Source organism: Octodon degus, unplaced genomic scaffold (assembly GCF_000260255.1).
Source record: "Octodon degus isolate 3935 unplaced genomic scaffold, OctDeg1.0 scaffold00133, whole genome shotgun sequence".
Taxonomy (NCBI): domain Eukaryota; kingdom Metazoa; phylum Chordata; class Mammalia; order Rodentia; family Octodontidae; genus Octodon; species Octodon degus.
Window position 1 is genome coordinate 8095993 of NW_004524709.1, and position 23543 is coordinate 8119535.

The window sequence follows — 23543 nt, forward strand, 5'->3', positions numbered from 1 at the left end:
CCCATTGCTTTCCATAAATCTTTTGTTTTCCTGTAACCACTATGAGAACTCTCTACTACATAGAGCAGACCCAAGACGCTTTCAGATCTGCTAGTGAGGTGTCATAATACATACAGTTTTGAATATGACTATTGGTACACACAGAACATTTTGCTTGCATTTCAGCCTTTGTGTATCTCACAGCATATTGTAGCATTTCATCTGTCACAAATCCCAATATTGAAGGCGGTGTTGGCATTCTATCCAATACATTTCACCTCTGCCAAGATCCTCACTGTATTTTCAGACATATTGTAACATTGGATGGTTCCAGTCAGTTGTGTGGCCATTCTGTGACATTTCAACTAGTCAAATACATATGTACTCATATCATTGTTTTCTATGTAATACGAATCAAGATCTGCATACATTGTGCCTGTATTAGTTGGTTCTTGTTTCATTTCACTGTCACAGGAATTTTGGCTCACATGGCCCACAGCAAAGTCACCATCATTCTTCTCCTCCTCCTCCACCCACACCATTTTTCTCTTATGAAAGCATATTTTTTTACTATAATGAGTCACCTTCATCATCCATGTATTAGTAGTTAGATGTTTCACTTTTGACCTCTTCCAAAACTTGCATATGTAGTTTTCCTCTACTATTGTACTGAATTGGGGTACTTCTACCAGACAAAGAAAGCGAAAATACATTTTTTACCCCTTTTAGAGTGGTGTGGGTCTATTAGGCCCTCTGTGATGCTCAGGTAAACATACGCTAAACCAGTAAGCATTGTGTAGGCAAAATACCATTTGACTACTTATGTACAAATGCACACACTTTGGCACTCATCCTATCATGTAAGTAAACACATAGAATTCTTCTTGTATCCCTCTAGGAAAGATACTGAAGTACACAGCCAGCAACTATTATCATAAAGTACAAATTTACAGTAGAAAAGTAAGGGATGGGTCTGCTGAACCCAGTGCATGTTCTACAGATTTAAATGATTCTGGGGAAACTGGCTTTCTACATGCTGAAAATTAAACTTCACCCATTCTCTTTTCATGCACTAAATTAAAATCCAAATGGAACAAAGATCTAAATATTAAAACAGTAACATTCTGCTGGAAGATACAATAAGTAAAACTGTTAAAATACAGATGTAGGCAAAGACATTATGAACTAAGTGCTGATTGCAGGGGAAATGTCAGAAAGAATCAACAACTGGGATCTCATTATATTAAATAGCTTTTGTACAGCAAAATGAAACACCAACAGAGTAAGAAGACAACCCACAGAAAGAAAAAAATATTACCAATTTTGCTATATTTTTATTTGTTGATATTTTATCCATTGTCATGTATTCCTTAGTTTCTCTTTCCTTGTATTATTCAGGTTAATTGAATATTTAAAAGACTCCATTTAAATTTTTCTATTGGATTTTTACATATACTTCTTAATGTTTTAGTTGTTGCTTTGTAGTAGATGTATGATCTTAGTTTTAAGTCTATTCTGAATGTTATATCATTTCACATAAAAACTAAAATGTTTACAATCATGTAAGTGCAATAGTCTGGGTTTAATCTCCTTATTTATTCATATTATTCCTTAATTGTTTATATTTTACTTACTATATGTATCATAATTATTCCATGTAGCAGATCAAACAGACTGCATAGCACTAAGAATGTGCTGTACTTTTTGCTTTAAATGGCCTGTGATTTATGAAAAAGGAAAGGAAATAAAAATCGAAATAAAAAGTCTGCTTTCATTTTCATTTACACAGACATGTGGCTTTTACAACCTTTTGCATTCTAGCCATGGATCTGAAAGTATGTCTGGTGTCATATCCATTGCACGGAGCAACCTGCTTTATCACTGCAATTCAGATAAACACAGAGACAAGTGGCCCCTCAGTGTATCTTGCTGGGCCCTTCTAATCCCAGGGATCTACTCATGATTCAGAATGAACTCGCCAACATTTTCCCCCTGTGGTCTTACTTCAAGTTGCTACCATGTTAGCAGTGAAAATGCTAATGATTAAATGCTTGGGTAGCTGTGATTTGGTTTTTTTTAATTTTCACATTCTGCTGGCTTCGTAAGGCACACTACTAATGGCCTTGTCCAGTTAAGTACTTTAAATATAAATAAACTCATAGAAGAATTGATGATTGGGCTGTTTAAATTTATAGTTTCATGAAAGAAAAGTGGTATCAGTCTTCATCAATACAACTGCCAGTAACTTTCCCTTAGACAGTTGCTTAAGGGGACTTTTCATTGCTTTCCTGGGTTTCATAATCAAATTATAAACTTTAAAAGATAAACAATTATTACAGTATTACAGTTCACTAAATTAAAGATTCAGTTGTCTTTCTGTAGAATTATCCTTTAGAAAATTTCACTATGATGTGATGGTCTATCCTTTCTCTTTTCATTAATAGTCATTTTATCTGGCCTGCCAGATAGCTCATTTTATTATAGGAAAAAAGGTTTCAAACATAATCATCTAATGTGTTTCACTCTCTCCGTAGAATTCTCTATTCAAAAAATAATATGCAGAAAAACAAACTAACTCAGAAACGTGGTACATTAAATAACTTTAAGTGATACTTTTTCATCAGCAAAATTACTCATAATACTATAACTGAACTTAGTATATGGTACAATACAAAATGCCATAATCACCAGGAATTCTGTAAGATAAAAGCCATTATCTGTCATTGTTTTGGGTAGGGTAGCTCTCCTTACGTTCTTATGACTATAACACTTTTTAGTACTCTTTATTTTATTGTGTAAGTTCTCTGAGTTCAGATGAGACAAAAATCAAAGTGCTTCTGTTATTTTTAACTTGAGTTGCATATTAGTTTACTGAAAACTGAAAGCATGTGCTTTTGGACAAGGGATACTCTTCAAGTTCATTAATTGTCTCTCCAGCCTATACAGTATTATTCATTAAAATGACAGACCTTTATCTCTGCTCAGCATCTGGATTTATAATTTTTGTAATGATTTCCCTCTAAGGGATCTGCTCAGTATCTGTTTTCTTCCAAGTTAGTTATTAATATTTATATGTCAATATAAAAATCCTGTTGATAGGGTCTCTTCTTGAGGTAATTAGTTAATATGGATTATGATATGCTAATGTCCTATGTAGCACATCAGCCAGCAGGAGGACTGGCTAATCTCACATTTCTTAAAGGAAAGCTTATCTCATCTGTGTTGTCTATGCATGAACATTTTCATTGAAATTATTATTTTCGCTACCTTCAACCTAGCCTTGTGCATCACAGCAAAACTTGATCATCATAAATAAGGAAAGAAATTGCAACTGTGTATAAACATAGGTAACTGTTAGCAATGGGATTACAATTATATATAGTTTGTTTTATGGCTAATATAATTTTGTACAATTTAAAAATAATACAAGGTTTATCTTAATGTAATGCTTCTAGCTATGAGTGGGTTGGCTGTGGCTAAATGAATGCTGTGTAGTGGTTCGATTTTGTTTGTCTGTGTGTTTGTTTGTTTTTGGTATGAGAACTGCACTTCTGGCATTTGAACTAAGCTACATCTCCAGCCATATTTTAGGTTTTTTTTTTTTTTTTGTGACAGGGTTTTGCTAAGGCACTATGTTGTCCAGGTTGAGCTTGAACTTTGTATCCTCCTGCCTCAGCCTCCTAGAGTGATACCCACATTCAGCTAGACTTGTTGGGGCACCTCTTATAACTCTGCACCCTGTTATATGGACCAGTTCTGTCCATTCATGGTGCACACAGATTAATGTCCTGATTGGAGAGATCCTTCATACTCTGCACATGCAGTTGCTAGCACATAGCTGAGATCCATCGATGTTGCTTCCTCATTCTCAATGTCACTCCAAGGCCATCACGTTCATGAAGTCTCCGATGCTGTTCACACACTGCTGGGAAGTGCTGCTCTGTGGACTTCTTCCTCTGCCTCCTGTACATTCAAATATGTATCCTGGTTTTAGCAGATTGAAAATTATTTATGTTAGGAATGGCATAGAATCCAGCTATTATATTTGAGTTAACTTTAAAATCTTTAGTATACTAATACCTTCATATGAAATTTCTGGCACTCTTTCCACAAGAATATTTATTTACTAGTAAAATAAAAATGATTGTACTTGGGGAGTGCGGAGTGTGGGGTGGGTATAAAAAAATGATTGTACTTATAAAATCTAACACTAGACATAACACAGTATAGGACTAAAGGGAAGTATGAAGGAGTAGAGTTGAAATGAGCCCTTTTAGTTTGAGATTCTCATTTTCAATATTGAGAGTAGAGTGTGTGGGCCTTGAGCTGTGTGCTTGCTTCAGATCATTACACTGTTCAGTGGGCCTGGGGCTGAGTCAAGCCTGAGGTGTGAGTCTGGTTTCAGCAGGCTGCCCAAGTCGGATGGGAGAAGAGTCCACAGGGTCAGCAGAGCACCCCACATCTAGTTAGCGCAGTTTTTTTTTTTTTTTTTTACTTTCTTTCATTTTTAAAATTTTATTTTATTTTAATTTGAAGAGTGAAAAAGAAGCAAAAACAAATAGAAGAAATGATAGAAACAGGGTAACATACAACAATATGTATGTTACAGATTTTCAAAACAAGGATAGCTAATTAACAATAGTTACTGTATTACCTACTTTTTTGTTTTAATGAGAAAAAGATAAAATTACAATGAAACAGTTTCAAGATAGGTTAGTATGACAGCTACAATAATTAATACATTGCATATTATCTTCTTAGTGTGCAGTGAGTTTTGATCTGGCCCATCAGAGTCAGATTTGGTCTCAAAGTAATAAGATGAAGAGTTTAGAGTCAGACCCTTAATTGCTGTTTTGGAATGACATAACTTAAGGATTTTCATAATGAGTATGCAGGCACTTGGTCATTTTTCCCCACATCTATCTCTTCTGTGAGTTCTCCTTTTGTGGGGTCTCCCTTTGCAATATCAACTGGAAACACTTGCAATGGATAGAGGCTCATGAATATGGATTCTGCACAGGTGATGGTGTGGCTGCTCAACTGTCACCCAGGGAATAGCCAGTACTCAACTAACATAGGAACTAGGTATTACAATAAGTGACAGTGAAAAATCGGGTATGGAGCCAGCCAGACAAACCAAATGGCATTTCTTCTGCACATTTTTATGTGATTTAAAACAAGTTCTTTAATTATTTGGGGTCTTAAAATCATTCTGTCTGGCAAAATTTCCAGATCTGTAAAGCAGGCAGGTTAGTCTTTGTGCCTGTTTCTCTAGCATCTTGTTGCTAACATTTTTATCACATGCAAAACTATTACAACACAACAAAAATAGCAAGCAAATTTAAAACAAAATCTTATTTAAAATATTGCTTCACTGATATGTGTGAAGTCTAAGAGGCCAGGATGCGATGTCCACGCTCTTTTCCACAGTCTTCAAAGAGCAGCTTTGGGTTCAGAATGGATGCTTTAGTTAATAACTGCCTGGAGGAGTGAATAAATGGACCATGGTATACTTGTCTTAGAATTGAAAAAAAATATAACACTAAAATAGTTTAAGTAAATCATGTGATAATATGTAAAATATTGAATGCTGTCTCTATTTTTTATTGATTTTTTCCCCAAGGACAAAATCCCAGCTTTTATTACAGCTTGTGCAGCAATGTGCACACCAGAGGAGCTTGGACCCCACAGGTCAGGGCATGCATGCCCGGAACTCTTGAGACAACTACCAGACACTTTGTGCATTATAATTATCTTGCTTTCTCTGAAAAAATATATGTAAGTGGTACATACCGTTATGTGCATATATTCTTTAAATATCATCACCTACTTTATGGAAATATTTTTGTGCTATGCTTTCTCACAGAGCATTCTAAGAGATTCCTGACTCAAATTTCCACCTGTCTGAATTTGACAGTAACACCAGCTGAATTTGACAGCAATTGTTTTTCCTACTCATGCAGCACTTTCTAAACTAGTTTAGAGGTATACACTTTGAACAGGAATGCCCTCCTCATAACAGAATCTATTATTTTTCTCTCAATTTCTCTTGGCCTGAAGTATTTCTCCATAACCCTGCACATAATACTCTTCAGTTCAAAGGGCAGTTTCACATTTTCTGTGGACACAATCTATTAAAGACAACACACTTCTTCTCACCCTCAGTTAAGCACAGTATACAGACATTAAACCGTAACAATTTTTATTTTGACAAAAAAGTAACTTTTTTTGGAACCAGGAATTGAACTCAGGCCCTTGAGCTTGCCAGGCAAGCACTTATTCCACTGAGCCATCTCCCTGGCCCCAAAAGTAACATTTTATTAAAATGACTGTCATATAAGAGAAAGCCTATCAAAGGAATTATATTATAGGTTATATTTATAACACTAAAGATATGTCAAGTTGGGAAATTTGGCCATTGAACTTAATGGTCCAATTCTGTTAATGGCATTGAGCATATTTTACAATTACTCCCAGAGACTTCATGTAAATTTACAATTGAAATCGTTTCTAAATAAGTTTTCTTAGTTGCTATATTATGTAGAAGAGTGGGGACTTTTCTTCTATAAAGTTGATCTTGGCATTGTAAGCTATTTTTTTATAAGTTAAGAATCTTTTCTTGCCTCTTTGACGATCTGACCTATAATAATTTAAATGCCTGTTAGTGATTCTATGCTTTTCTTTAGGTTCCTGAATATTTTTCAGACTCAGGATTGAAGAATGTCTTTTTCTCTGAAATATTTCAGTGATTTCTTTGATGTGAGGCTATGTTAACAGTATTCATCGTTTTTATAAGTTTCATTGCTTTTTCTTTATAGTCTTTCTCCTTGCGGGCACAAAAGGTTTTGTAATCATAGTCCTTTTTTTTTTTTTTATTGCAGACAAAATCCTAATACTATGTGATTGTAGCTTCCCTGCTTCTGTGTCCTCTGGCTTCATTAAACTTTTGTGGGTTCTTGGCAATCAGTATGGCTTATAGTATTCAATTTCCAAAAATAAGTTGGACTGGGAATAGCTCTTATATCTTTTTGTAAGAGCATTCCGAGTGATGGGTAATTCGCTACGGCTGGCAGCTCTCTTCAGTTCCAGAAGGGATGTTCACACTGTGATCAATTAGTCTGACCCATTTCTGAGCTATGGGTCTACCTTAGCAAATATGGTTATGTGTGTTTGTACTTAACATAATCTAGCATGTGCCTAACATTCAGGGAGATCTATTGAAGGAGATGATAAAACGGAATTCTGGTGTTTCACTATTTTTCTTTACTCTCTAGTCTCAGCTGTGAAACACTGAATGTTTTGCATAGATTTTTCTGGGCCAAGTGCCTGCCACATGGGATTCAAAGATTAGCAATAAGTTCAATAAAACTGGAATTTCAAAGTGACTTCATAATTCTGTCTACTTATGATGTTGGGCAGAAATGCATTTTATGTTATCTTTTGTTGATCTTGGGTTGAGATGGCAGGAATTAACCAAATGATGCATAGAATATTCTGGCCTGACCTCAGGATCATATAGGTGAGAGGCACAAGCTCCTACAGATGACAGAAGGTATCAGTAGTTGTCTGAAGGTTAGTATGGGCCTGAATCTAAAGTTATTGATCTTGTGGTGACATTGTACATTTGAATTAGTATCACTTAGAGCACAAAATTTAAACCTAACGATTTTGAAGAAAACAATACTTTTCTTTATACAAATTATTGTCTATTCCTTTGTAAATTAAAGATACTCATCTTAAGCTTCAATGTAATTCTGGTTGTAGTGTAACAGACTTTCATATTTTACTCATCAAAATGTCTTTTTTATGTTAAAAAGCACTGTTTTCATAATATTTTTCCCCTTCCTTCTTTTCTCTTTTACCCCTTCTTAGTTGATCTTTCCTCTGGAACAGTTTCTTTCCCTTCCACTCAAGATATGTATATATATACACAAGATAGTTAAGATAATTGTACAGTTAATTTCTACTAGTTCATTGAAATGGACTGTTAAGGCTTATATTGTTGATGGATTTTGCATGCCTGTATCTGGTAACCTGAGGAAGTACTTTGAGGATAACAATATGCAACATGATAGCAATTGTTAATTTCCTGTCAACTTGTTTTAAAATTCTTTACAGTTTTTATTGATTTTTGTCTCTTTAATAGTAAAACAAAAAAAATAAAGTGTTTTTATAATTGTATAAGAAGTATAAAAAGGAAGAGGTCTTTTTTTTCTTTCTTTTTTTATTCTTTTTTTTTTCTTGAAACCAGGGATTGAACTCAGGCCCTTGTGCTTGCCAGAGAAGCACTTATACTACTGAGCCATCTCCCCGGCCCCATTGTATTGGTTTTGACACGGGAATTTTTTGATATAAGATTTCTCTGAATTTAAAGGAAAATTAGTTCATATACAGAAACTAATACGCCTGAAGTAGTTATACTATAGGCACACACATTAGCACACATACAAATTTTGCCAAAACTATATACACATTTGAGGAAAAGGAAAAAAATTGTATAAACATTTTGATATTAGTTTTATTGAGACATCATGAGACCAATCCAAGTTACTTCTGGCCTCTACAATTATAAGATGTGCTCAGAGTGGTACCATTAGCTTCCAGAAATTTATTATTGTAGCAAACTGCTCCTTGGTAACCTTGGTTATTAAGATTGCTCCAGGCATTTTCAATTTCTTCTCTAGGGCCCAGAAATATACCTGGGTTTTCTGTGACATACAACATTCTCTTGGGTTTCTCATAAAAAAAGGTAATACCTTTTGTTGGAAAAACATATTTTTTTTGCTTAAATATGTATGTTTTTGCCAGACTCTCCCCCTCCCTTCTTCTCTCTCTCTCTCTCTCTCTCTCTCTCTCTATATATATATATATATATATATATATATATATATGCCACATACATCTATTAAACACATGAATTATTGCTTGGCACAAAAAATTCTTTATTACATTCCACATATTTTGTAGCTTTACTTTTAGACATTTAAATTAATTATTTTAGGACATATTGCAAATTATAATAAATTAAGAGAAGAATTAATTTGAGTCATTTTGTAATAATATGTATTTCAAATTTTAAAATATCTGTTTTATTAATTAATGTTTTCCTTGGAGCTTTATGAAAATTGATCTCCCAGTACCATTGAAAGTAATGCAGGCAAAGGGCCAGCCAGATAGCTCAGTGGATTACAGTGCCTCCTCAGACAGACACAGAGGCTGGGGTTCGATCCTCTGGCATGCTGGGCCAGCCCCATCCCCAGGTGCTGAAATGGTGATTGAGACTGAGCGTGGTGGTGCATGCCTATAATCCCAGTGCTTGGAAGGCTGAACACAGGAGGATTATTAAGATTCTGATCTGTGTAGTGAGACCCTATAGACCCTGTACTAAATGCATAAAAACAATTCAAAAAAAAAAGTAATTCAGGCAAATAATATACTCATTTTATTATATATCATTCCACAGCATTACAAACTGTCATTCCCCTAACACATTAGCAATCAGAATTACAAGAGGCACAGAGGAACATTTTTCTAAATTTTGAAATTACAATAATAACTCTTTCATGTATCCTCTGTGGCCAAGCGTCTACACATATCTTTGAGTTGATTAAACACTGATGTCTTCATTTTCACTCTGGGACTGACAATCCCATGTACAGGTATTTATATATTAATTAAGGTAAAGCTGAGAATGATGTTTAAACCTTGATAAAATCACTCACATTTCATCATGCTGATTTCATTAATTTGCATTTTCCTTTATTATTGTTATGCTATGTTGTCTGCCTTGACTGTTCTCATATTTAGACAGCCTTCTTTGATGCGTAGTCTCTATTGTTTGTACAGCTGAGTGCCGGTCCATCATTTCAATGCATTCACTACCATTGCAACTCATTACTCATTTTTTTCTGCTGCTCTTTGCACACGCACAGTAGTGGTGAACCTGGGCCACACGTGTGGGAGCTGGCGCCGAGGCCTCCTTATGGGCACATGAGCCAGGTTGCCCCAACTTGCAACCTAGGCAACCCAAGTTGAAAACGGGCAACTGAAATATTTTACAAATCTCTAAAAAAGGAATTAGAAAAATACGTTTATAGAGAACTCTATGAGCCACCAGAAAATCTACCATAAATTGTCAAGTATTGTTAGTAGCTGCAAAGGTGAATATTCATAGCAGTTTTTTTATAGTTCTATGAAATGACAGCTTTGTTTTCTCACTTCTCCAGATAAAGCCGAATTTGAGGAACTTGCTCTTTCCTGCTTACATTGCTTAGATTTTGGAATTCAAGAGCGATCTATCTGCAAAAATGAATTCCATGAACTGCGTGCAACACTTGAGAAGGCAGAGTGTGAAGGGATGGCAAAAGGGACAGCACAGTTGGTAGCTCTGATGCTGAAATCCTTAATGTGTGGAATTCTCTGCCAAATAATTTTAAGTCAATTAAAGCACTTGCAATTGCTATTCTTACTTTGTTTGGATCATCTTATCCTTGTGAGCAGCTGTTTTCAACATTGAATTATATCAAATCTGATACCAGAAACAGGCTAACAGATGACCTGAATGCTGCCAGTGTTGCTCTCAAACTAACGAAGCATGAGCTAAGATTTGACAAATTATCACCGTGCAAGCAACAACAAAGATCACATTGCTCGTGTAAAAGCATACCAAATGAAAACTTCCTTTGCAAGAAAATGCAGTTTGTATCATTGAAAGCTCTGTTATTGTACTTTTCCCTTTAAGACACAGATACTAATATAGGAGTTGTTTTTCTTCATTAAGATCTCAGCATTCAGGTTTAATTGCAGTGCTGGCAATTTGCAATGAATAGATGGATTTTGCATGACAGTTGGGGCACTATGTCTCTAAAAAGTTTCATCATCCTTGAAGTAGTGTCTAGGTACTCTGCAATGCTCTTATTTGCTATCATTTATTTTCTTTCTAGATTCTAGGACCACAAGAGACACACAATAAACACACAGAAAATTATTGTTTGGAGTGATTAGTGAACCAAAAAGTGAACGAATTGTTTCCACATGCACATCATGTGGTACATGTCTTGAAATTCCAAGCCCATGATATTATCCCTGGGAACTCTGTGTCGCTGCAGACATACAGATATATCAGAACTCAACTGCCATCTCTGTATTAACCAGGGACAGAAGCTGTCTTGAAAGACTGGAGCTTTTGATGAACCTTCATGGATTATTTGCGAGAAAGTTCACATATTAACTGACATACACAATCATATGAATGTGTTTCCTAAAATGGTACAAGTATTTTAAAAATTTAGATTACAGTGGTTAACTAGTAATTTCAATCAATAAACAAATTAGCTGCTGACAAGTTGTTTTGTAGTCATCATAGCTTGCTTAAAAAATAACTTCCTAAATATTAAGAGCCTTCATGTCATAGGGGTTAGATCTTTAGGTCTGAATCATAAGATGATCCATGTAAGTAGCATGAAAAAGATTTGGAGTGAGAGCAAAATGGCTAGATTAGTTTTGTCCACATCATCCAGATTTAAAGGATGAAAGAAAGGTAGTATTTTTGGATGGCTTTAATTTTATTAAGCATGATGGATGTAAGGCTGTTGAAGGCTGGAAGAGAAGTACTTCAGTACTTTGAACAAGGAAAAGTAGAATGACCATCACTATAATGAATTTTTTGAAGCAATTAAAAGACAGGGATTGTAAAGCCAACAACCAACCTGCAACCTGGAAGGACAAATTCTCAGAGAGCTATACAGGGCCCTGACATTTGCTTGTCTTGGGAAGATATCAACAAACTCCATTTAAGTGGATGCAAAGGATGAAACACACCTAGAAGCCGTCAGAGGTTGTTTCCATCCTCTTTCAAGCTTAACTCCAGTATCTTCATCAGCTCATCACTGAGAAGATCAGGAGAAAGACAGGGAAAGTTCCTTCAGCTAGTTGGCTGAAGGAACAGCAGCTACTACCCATACCTCTGCTGACTCTTGTCCCATAAGCCCTCTGTGGGACAAATGCCTTCATCAGCCCCTTCCTTGACACTAGCAAGTAAGCAAGAGCAATCACTAGGTTCCCTGTGTCAGCTTCTTGTTTTGCAGGAACTACTATAGGCCTTCACTGCTTGATGGTAGAAACCTTGTAAACCATTCTTACATAAAAGGGGTGGTATAATATATGTGTTAAAATTAAAAATTGTTACAGTAAAAGACATACTGCCATTGATTCCTTTCCATGTGTTCTCCCTCCCGTAAAACACCATGGCTTATTCTTCTTACCACCTTTTGAAGCAAAAACATAGTGAATGCTGCTATCTGGTGCCATCCAACAGAAAGGTGGCCTTGTAAAACCATTATAGTGTGTGCTCATCCACGTTCATCACTAGATCTGGCACCGTGCAACTTCAGATTTTCTGCCAAAGTCAAAATTATCGTGCATGGTAAATGTTTGCAACTGATTCAAGTTGTTGCATCAGCTAGGATAACAGAGCTAAAGATACAGAAATGGGTATCTAGAAGTGCTCCAGAAAGAAGCAAGGACAATGCAAACGTGTGCTGGAAGAGAAGAGGGATGTTGGGAAGGGGATTAGTGATTCTGAGCCTTTTACTGTAATAAAAAAATTTAAATTAAACACTTATCATATTTGGAGGATACATATTGTGTATTTTCTGATTTGTTGCATTAGAAATGAGAGTAAATTTTTCTTTTGAGTTAATCTTCCCTCAAGACATAAGTTCCCCACCAAAGCTATCTTCATACCGAATTTACAAATTTACAAACAGTTTTTTGTGTTTTAGAACCCTGAATAAGAGATGGTAGATTGCATGCTTTTCATTTGGTTTGAACCGTGGGTTGCCAATTTTTGAAGTGCACAATAAAGTATAATCATAATTTTATGTTGTACTCTCTATTAAGTATACTTACTAGAATTATTATTTCTGCTCTTAGAAAATATCCTACTGAAGTTTATATAACATTTTTTCTCCAATAACATTTATATACTATTTGTGTCATCTTCCTAATCCTATTATAAATTCTATTATAGATTTTAGTCGGGATACTTCTTGAACTGATATTCAATACATTCCCTGAACTGGCTCAGAAGCTACTTTCTGGAGCTAAAGCAGTAAAATATTTAAAAATTTTTCAAAAATATAATAGCACATCATAGAATTTTTACTGTTATTACTTATCAAAATATATACTATTTTGGATCTTATTTATTCTTTGAATGCCTGTAATTCTAATCTGAGAATTAGAATTCTAATCTGAGCAACTACTTTGAAGATAGCAATGGTATGCAATATAACCATTATTAATCTTGTGTTTTCTTGTTTTGAAATTCTATATCATACATAGCTTTTACTGTTTATTTCTTTAAAATTAATTTGAGCAAAACCCTGAAATACCATTATTGTTTCTAAAATATATTACAATGTGCCAGCTTTATTTCTGAATCCTTTAATTGCTCTTACTCTCATGAAATTCAAAAGACTATATTTTATTCATTTTCCCTTCAAGGCAATAACTAAGTCAATTTCCCTTGTCTGTTTTTGTGTTCCCAGTCAGATATTTTTTCATATGTTACATATTTTATTATATTAATTCAAGAGTATGTTCTCTTGAGTTGCATTTTAATGTCAAAATTTTTATTTATTTATTTATCTATCTTTATTGATATATACATTTCTCAAACTGCAAAAATTCTGCTTTGGGGGGCATCATGACAAATTCACAAGGCATGAGGAAATATGTTTAAATTGATAGGAATCACAGTGATACTAAGCATGTTGGGCACATTGAATTGCTAGCTTGAGTTAGTTTGATATTTGAATAGCAGAATATCCTGTAGAGGGTCCTTTGAAATAGAATTTAATGAGGTGGTTCTGGCATGGTCAGATACAAAATATGATGCAAAATTTGGTATACATAGATGAGGGGGTATTGTCCACTTTGATCCTGAGCCTTTAGGAGTTGGGAGTTTTCAACTTCCATTAATGCTAATCATCATTTTGCAAGAATGAAAATAAAAATTTTAAAATTCATATATATATATTTAAATAGTGAATATAATTATATGGAACAACTATGTTGTTGTATAATAAATATCACAAAGTTGTTTAAATTTATCTACTTAATAAGAGAAAATAAATATTTGTTTTGCCTAGGCTTCTGTGAAACAATTACTAAAACTCTAAGAGGGCCATGAAACAAAAATGTATGGCAACTTGGGTATTATAACCACCTCCCCAGGGGTCAAGATGGTAATAATAATGATAATTTAAACATATATAATATATGATTGGACATTTCACACCAGGAGTGTTAGTACTGTTTCTAGTATGTACTATAAAACTATCATAATAAAATGATTTTAAGACTGAGGAAATGTAGGCTACCTCTTCCTCAGTCACATTTTTATTAGGTAATAGTTCTACGCTTTGTGTCTAACTGGGTCTGCAAAAGAGAAAAGGCACTTTATTATCTTCCTTTCAGTTTATTTTTGTTTTAAAGAAACATCTCTAAATTAAAATTTACGTGAGCATGGAAAATAATTTTTATGAGCATGTATGAATGATGCAGAATAGTGAGCTTCACTTTGGGATGCTGGCACATGCATAGAACGTATTGTGATTGCCTCTATCTCCACTCTCCCTTCTTCTTTTCCAGCCCCAGCCCTCATATCCCTTTCCCCATCTCTGAAAGTTTTCTTTGTCTTTCCTTATCTTATTTGTTTTAAATTGCTTTTGTAAGGGAAAAATGCCACATGTAGCTTTCTAAGGCTAGCTTATTTTATTCAACACAAGCTAGTTTTTCAGGGCTAAGAATACACATCTCTTTACCCATCTACTGCCAGTTCCAAGGTCTGGTTTCACTGCAAATTTAGTATTACTGCGTCTTTTTATGCAATTCAGGTTATGTTTATTTCTGAGTGAACCAATACATGAAGCAGCATTCAATTTAAGAACAGAAAGTACTTAATGCTTAAATTTAATCAACATAGAAAAGGGCTGGTGGCAACTGGCAGTGTTAAGGATTGAGATGTGAAGTGAGGACCCCATTATTAAGTGACTGCCTCCCAGGAGGACGGAAGAACAGAGATGGAGGGAGATGTAAGGAAAATAAGATGGATGCACTGTCACATTCCTATAATCTTAGCTACCTGCAAGGCTGAGGCAGGAGGAGCACAAGTTGGAAGCCAGCCTAGGCAATTTTCTGAAATCTTGTCTCCAAATAAAAATTAAAATTAAAATTATAGAAGAGCCTGGCATGTAGCGTAATAGTAGAACATTTACGTAGCATGTGGAAAATTCTAGGGTCAGTCCCCAGTAATGAAAAAAGACAACTTAATTAGCTTTGTTTTGCATATGTCTGTACATTTTAGGCAACATTTTCACATTATTTCTGCTTTATATCAAGTTGGAAGATGAAAACAGCACCTCCTTCTTCATATTCACTGCATATTTATGGGAACCTATTTTATTCTTACTGACCATTTGGTTTTTTTCATTTACCTTATTTTCCACTGGAACAGTTCTGTTTACTGAGTTTTTTAAAATCTCTGTTTATTGAGGTTATTAGTTTTTTTCTATGTCATGTATATACAAATATATATCTTACCAGCATTTACTTGATTATCCATTTTTATTTATGGAGTTTTACACTCAATAGATTTCAGACATTAGGTTAAGTTTGTTAAATGTTTTGTTTTCAGTTTTGTTTGGGGAATTTTATGCTTGATAATTTTTATTTATTCATTTATTTTTGTGTACAAAGTGTTTTGTTGCTAGCCTTACATTATGCTCAGAAGACTTTTATTATACTATGTAAAAATTAACTATGCACCTTTCTACTTAGTCTTCTAATTTTACATATAACTTTCAATTTATATATGTATTATTATTTTTTTCCATATTTTATTGAGAAACAAATAGAAATGAGACAGCTTCAAACCAAATTGGTAGGACAGTTTCAATAATTAACACATTGTTATATATGTATTATTATGATATACACTCAGTGAGTTTGTTTCAAAATATGAAAATTTTAATTGAGTGTACTACCAAATTTTTTGTTCATTTTTATTAAAAATTATGATTGACCCTATATTATTTATAAATACTTTATTCTTCTTATTTATTTGCATACTCTGATACCAAGAACATACTCTTGATGAATATCGTCATTCATTAGATGATCGATAAAACTTTTCTCCATTGTTTCTTTCATCTTTGTTCTTTACATAAGTTTTATATACATGCATGATCCTATTCTAGTCTAGTCTAGTCTAGTCTAGTCTAGTCTAGTCTACTCTACTCTACTCTACTCTACTCTACTCTACTCTATTCCCTGTCATCTAGTTATCTCTGTCTCTGTACATTGGTACCATTGGTACTGGGGATTTAAACCTAAGCCCTTGAAGTAAACTTTATCACAGGCCTTTTTGTGATTTGGACATAATGTCTTGCTAAATTTTTCAGGTGGGACACAAACTTTCCATCTTTCTTGTATCCGATTTTCTCAGTACTGTTCTCTACATCACTAATTCAACTTTTGGGAGAACTGATGCTCTTTACTACTTTGTTGCTGTTTCCTTCCAGTACCTTTATAACTATATATATATATATATATATATATATATATATATTAAACTTATTTTATTAGATTTAGTCTAAAATATTTCATAACACAAATCACATCTTCACTTAATTTTTTCTCATCTCACAGAAAACATCAATATGCATTTATTTTCTTAAATATACTTTAAATATTTTCATACATACTTTTTCACTTGTTTGATAAAAAGACTGCCTTTTTACCAAAATGATATTCTGCAGTTCTCAAGAGGCTACCACTGTGTATCCCTAGAAAGAATTTAAGAAAGATCTTTCATTATAAATGTGCTGATGGCACAATGATATCTAAATAAATATGAGTATAGACATATAAATGAATTAAAGCTTTTAAAACCTTTCTCCAAAAGATCTATGGAAATGATTCATTCTACTGGATTGATACGTTGTTCATTGAAAACAGTATGCTACTATGGAATAATTAGTATAATTTAATTTCTTCCACAGGGGACTTTACCAAAATGATAGAAATTATCACCTCCTTAGGTGGCTACCTTCGTGTCAGGCCTCAGTGGTGAACGTACTATAAAAACTGCTATAAAGTAGTCTGATACTTGAATAAAAGTAAGTTTAAAAAGATTTTATAAAGTATTATAAACAAAAGTAATTTCAAACACATTATCTTAATTGATCTTCAATGATGTGAATACCCTACTACAATTTTATCCTCTCCACTTTTCAGACAAATAAAGATTATCTTCAAACATCTGTTTATCATAGCTTATGCAGCAAGGTTAGGAGTGGATGAGTACTCAAACATCTTTAGGCCCTGAAATCATGAACCCTGCCTCAGTTTTCTGATTCTCACTAAAATAATGCTTCTATCTTTCATAAGTTATATAAAATTCCAGCTTTTATATATGGAAGGGAGTATGTTTGAGCAAATGAATCAATCCTTTGTCACTTGTGATTGAGTAATTCATTTTATTTGTGGGCAAAATGAAAACCATAAAAAAACAGGAAGGTAACTGAAACCTATAAGAGCTTCACTCCACAGACACCAAGAGTTAATTAGCTAAAATAAGTAACTGTTATAGCTGAGCATTTCAGCTAACAAAACAAGTGGAAAATAAAAACAGTCATGGCCAGTTAGACTTAAACATTTCAATGGTCTTTATTGTGTTTGGCTGTAAGTTGTTTAGAAGAACATATTTTAAAGTATAAACCCTTGTGGGGGAAACTTAGTCAGTGTCAGAAGCTAATACCTGGAGCTTAAGTGCTCAGACTTGAGTTACTGCTCTAATAAAACACTTCAGTAAAACTTTCCTATAAACTCCATCTCAAAGAAATATGCAAATGCATTCTACAGTGAAATCCTCATTTCTGACCTAAATTTGCAGAACTTTCTAAAACTTATGTGCTTCATAGATACAAAGGTCAGCTTTCATGGGAATCATTCCAACAAGGCCAAGAAGAGAGTTAAGGATGATTATGTTAAAACCATTGGAGACACAGAAAAGGTAAGCCAGAAACTTTGAAAAGTTTCAATTCATCCACTACATGATGGCTGAGACTGTCCTGGGAGTACTTTTTCTAAATTCTATGACCAAATCATTTTCAATTTGTTAAAGAAAAGTAAAAAAAAAAAAAATAGTTGCATTTATAGTATTTGGTATTTTTCTCTGAAAATATTTTATGGTATGTTCAAAGTTGGAATAGCTACATGATCATATAAAAAACTCTACTGGCCAAACATATACAGTACCATTAAAATACAAAAGCAATTGAAAAAATTAGTTTGTGGCTAGAGACGGAACAGAAAGAAGAGGAAGCTAATAATTCCCTGCTTAACCCCAGCCCCACACCAATGAGTGCAACCAACAGATCCTGCCTGCTCCTGGGAACCACGGCTGGTGTCTTCTCCCATCCACCATCCACCCTCCCCGGGCTCAGGTTCCTGGCTCTGGCCAGACCTGGGTCTCTGGTCGCTGGCTTTCTATTCCTCCCAGAACCTGTGCAAGCTGCTTGCAAGCAGCTCCAGAGACTGTATCCTCCAAGGGCTGAGTACCCAGACCTCCAAAAGCACAACTGCATGGCCAGTCACCTGACCCCAGCAGTCTCTGCAAGGCTCTGCGGCAAAACCACACCCACTGACTGGACGCTAGATCAGTGATTCCAGACTGGAGTAGTCAGCGCAGGCCATCCCTTCATGAAGACTGTGAGTATGGTGGCCGGGGATGAGTAGATCTATGAGGCATTTGCTGAGATATTTGGCCCTGTGATTCAAGAGCGGCACAATGGATATGACCCCCAGACAGTGAAGCACACCACTGCCTGGATGCCAAAGTAATTCTGGTTACTTTGACAAGCAGTATGTATTGTCCTCAAGAGTCAGAACTGGTCGGAGTATCGGAGGACTCAGTCTGCCTCCATGCTGCTCCTGGGCAAAGCAGTGAGAAGTCGAACGTGTCATGGTGGATGTACTGAGTGACCTGAAGGGTGATCTGGCTGGACACTACTACAGGCTCAGTAAGATGACGGAGGCAGAACAGCAGCAGCTTATTGATGACCACTTCCTGTTTGCTAAGCCTGTGTCCCCATTGCTGACCGCAGTAGGAGTGACTCGAGATTGGCCGGATGCTCGTAAAACCTGGCACAATAATGAGAAGAGCTCCTTGATCTGGGCAAATGAGGAGGCCTACACGAGCGTCATCACCATGGAGAAGGGTGGCAATTTGAAGAGAGTGGTTGAAAGATTCTGCCGGGGCCTCAAGGAAGTGGAGTGGCTGATCCAGGAGCGTGGCTGGAGTTAATGTGGAATGAGCGTTTGGGATACGTCTTGACCTGTCCGTCTAACTTGGGCTGTGGACTCCTGGCAGGAGTACACATCACACTACCCCTGCTAAGCAAAGACAGCCAATTCGCAAAGATCCTGGAGAACCTGAGGCTCCAGAAGTGTGGTACTGGAGGAGTGGACACTGCTGCCACAGGCAGCATCTTTGACATCTCCAACTTGGACTGGCTGGGCAAGTCAGAGGTGGAGCTGGTACAACTGGTCATCGATGGAATGAACTATCTGACTGACTACAAACAGCATCTGGAGAGAGGCCAGGATGTCTGCATCCCTGCACCTCCTGTCCACAAGAAGCATTAACTCCCCCCTACAGCGGATGCATCAAGATCCCCAGGACTTCTGCCCATTTAGTGGTAGACAATTGTACTTGCCCTGGGCCTGCCCCCCAACCTCCATCTCAGTAAGAACTCCATGCTATGAAAAAAAAAAAGTTCATCTATATTGGTAAAAATCAGCATTGACTTTTTTGTAAGTTAAAATCATTGATTAAGGAAGATCAAAGTCTTAGAAAACCCTGAGGAAGACAGAGCTATAAGAAGATGTTCTATATTTCAGGCAATTAGGACTTGTTTTGATGAAATTGCTGACTTTCTTATACCTACTATTCCAACAACTCCTTTTTACCTTCCAAAATAAAAATATTTTTTCCTAGCTAACAGCAAATTATACATAGGAATGACGGGCTCTTCATATAGGGAAGAAAACCATTGTTGTTAGTCTAGACTGTATATACATCTATATCTTTATATCTATCATCTAGATCTGTCTCTACATACACTTATAGGTGAATATATGTGTATTTATATATTGTACATATATATTCTTGTATGTATATTTTATAAACATATGAGGGTATGTATGTGTTTATATAATGTTTCTTATAACACTTAAACAATGTCTAAGAGTATTCCCCAAAATAGATTTTTTTTCCCCATCTTAACATTTTGCAATGCTCATGGATAGGTAAGTCCTTTTCTTGTTGTTATTCCCCAAGGCATACTCAACATTTTACCTTGTGACTCTCCAAAGTACATCCTAATAACATTTTACTATATTATTGTCTCAGTGAATGCTTATTTGTTCAATACAAACTCTACAGTAATTTACATTGTGAAGGAGACTAAAAATAAACTTCATAAAAGTTATGCAAAGGCATTTATAATTGTTCAAATATATGTATTTTATACATATTTCTTAAAACTATGCATGAGGCTACTTATAAATTACATGACCTATGAATAGGTGATGTATGTATCAAAATATGATAGTACTTCCAATACAAAGTATGAATGAAAGCTAGAGAGAAATAAATGTATTGTCTGTTTACAATTCTATGCTAAGAAACTATACAACATTATAGAGGTGAGCATTTCTATTTTAGTCTTTCAAATTCTTGTAAGCTCCCAGTCTTTCCTAGGCTTGCAGCTGGGCTGTATGGACAAGGGTGTGTAGGAGGGCCACTCCCATTGCAATTACTCAGGCACAAACTGCAGCCTAGAGGGGGACTGATGGACACGTGGGATAACCTCTGGCTTAGGAGGACAGATGCCATCAGGAAAATGTTCCTCTTTTTTTCCCAAGGATCAGATATAAAACGTTTTCTAGGAGGTTTGGTTCCCATGTGCTCTGGCAACCTATTACCTATCAAATAAAATATACTATTGATGGACAAATTGGTAACACATAATTCTTTTTCTTTCCTTTTTTTTGAGATCAGTTGTGTATAAGTTTGTTAACTTTTGGAGAAAAATCTTGAACTTATATTAGTTTTTTTGATAAAAAGAAAGCAACAAAAGTTTTTAAAAACAGCTACCTCTTCCCTGTAATAACAATCAATATAATATTCCATCATTGACATGAAATACTAAATTATAAATTTCAATTTGCCTAGATGAATTGATTATGTTAACTATCTAGGTTAAATTTTTTATAGAAGTTTTAGAGCAGGTGGATTAATTGAACAGAAAAGGAAGTTGAAATGTACTTAAATTTATCATTTAGATCAATATGATTTAGAAAATTATAAATATTAAATTCATTGCGATAGTGTGGCTAGAGATTAGGGTGTGGCTAACTGGTTGAGCAAATAAGATCCAGGAAATGTACAGAACAACAGTTTCCTAAAGCCTTACATCTGGGAACATTCAGAAAATGCTATCTTCAAATGTTCTAGAAAGAATTCAACCAGGTTTTTGATAGGACAACCTAGACATGTGTCATGATCTGATATATTGTGTTGACTTGAGGAGTCTAGAAAGTTAGCTAAGTAGCTCAGCAGTTCTACATTCTGGGGTTAAGGACATGTCCTTACCTGCTGTGATGTTGTTCACTGGGTCAATTGGAGAAGTTTATAAGGTTAACTAAGTCAATCAACAAGTGTCCAGGGTCTTTATTTTTTATTCATCCTGAGCCTTGTAAGAGGAGGGCTTGGAGATTGTCTGAGTGCAAAACCATCATCCCTGAAAAGGAGTAGCCTATTTACAATATGAGAGAGGAAAATAGGCTGCCTCCTTTGCTCTTGTTGCTTTTTTGTCTTTGGGCTGTTACCCCTGAACCATACCACTGCCTTGGAACCAATGATTGCTGAAACCTCTACAGACTGTGAGCTAAATAAACCTCTGCCCTGAATTTTAGGTGTCAAATATTTTGTCTCAGCAATAAAAGAAAAGTAACCAAGACAATCTAACATCAGCTGAGGGAGAAAGTGACAGACACAAGACCCTGGCGATTAAGCTTTGGCTACTGTGCTTCTTTTCACAGTGCTTAGCTCTCCCATTGTATAGTATATTTCTTTTCCTAGTTTTAATTGGTCTGTGCTTACGCTGCAGAATGTATTTCTTTTTCTACCTTTAATAAATGCAAAACCCTTCTAACTTCTGTGCTTGTTTCTTTGTTCAGTAAGAGAGAAACCTAGAAAGAATAGCCAGAAAGAGTCCACAGTACTCCCGAAACTACATAATAATAAGGACAAATGCTAAAAAATGATCCCAAAACTATACTAAAAATGAAAATTTCTGACATCCTAAATATGCACAATGATAGAATTTTTATGGTAAGTTATACTGAAATTATAAAAGTCCAGTAAGCATTTAGATTAACTCAAATTAGGAAAAGAAATATACTGTACAATGTGACAACACAAACTTATTAACAGATTAGCAAATAATTGCAAATTTTTTACCCCCAACAGCACTTCTTTATAGTGTAATGATATTTTGTTCCACAAGGAGTTGGGGACATATTCTACTTAAAAACATAGAATGCAATATGTTAATGCATCATCTTAAGAAGTACCAAAATCTCAAACTTATTTTCTGGACTGAATTTTTGCCGCCACTTAATTTTGAACTTAACCTTCTGTTTCGAATGCTCTCACCTGAATGCCTGCCATTCTGTGGGGACAGTCATCCATTCTGGGATATATCTGTGAGAGGTGCCCATCCTCACCCTTTAGATCACCCTAGTAGGAAGTACTGGCAAGCAATCTCTGAAATGTTGTTTTTACTGTGTGTAAGATGTTGCCATTTGAAAGTAACACAATTATCAGATGTACTGCCAAAAAATTTCAAATAAGTCTGCTTGTTCTACTGGAGCATGCCTTTATTTCAGAGGTGTTAACACCTACCAACATCTCAAGTGCTGATCTGCAAAGGTGATTCCTCCTTCCTGGTGTACCCCAGGTAGCTAGCAAAATGTTGCATTCTCATCTTAATGTAATTGATGCATCCACCAAAGCCAGTTGTATGTAAACATGTAAATCCTATGTCTTCCTGTGTAAAACTTGGATTGAAGTGTCCAACGAGCATCTAATATTAAAAAATAGTTTTACTGTCATCTACAATAATTGCCATGATATGGCCATTAACACTCAGATAAATTTGGTGGCAAATTACTAATTCACTCTGCATTGGCTGTATGGTCTCATGTACAGTAGATTTATTGTTTCTCTTTATTATGCCTTTATTTTATTATGCCATGTCCCTTTCTTTACTCACTTTCTCTAAAGTAATGGCCTTTGTTAGCCATTGAGGACGTAACATTCTCTTACTTTCAGACTAGGACCATTTTCAATTACAGACTAACAATTTTGCACTTGTCCTAGAACTATGTAGATTTATAATTATAGTTGCCCAATCATTTTATCATATGAA

General features: G+C 35.2%; 1 pseudogene; it reads left to right on the top strand.

The window, feature by feature from the left end:
- Positions 1-18405: 18405 nt before the first annotated feature.
- LOC101580150 lies at positions 18406-19692 on the top strand (annotated as a pseudogene).
- The last annotated feature ends 3851 nt before the right edge of the window (positions 19693-23543 follow it).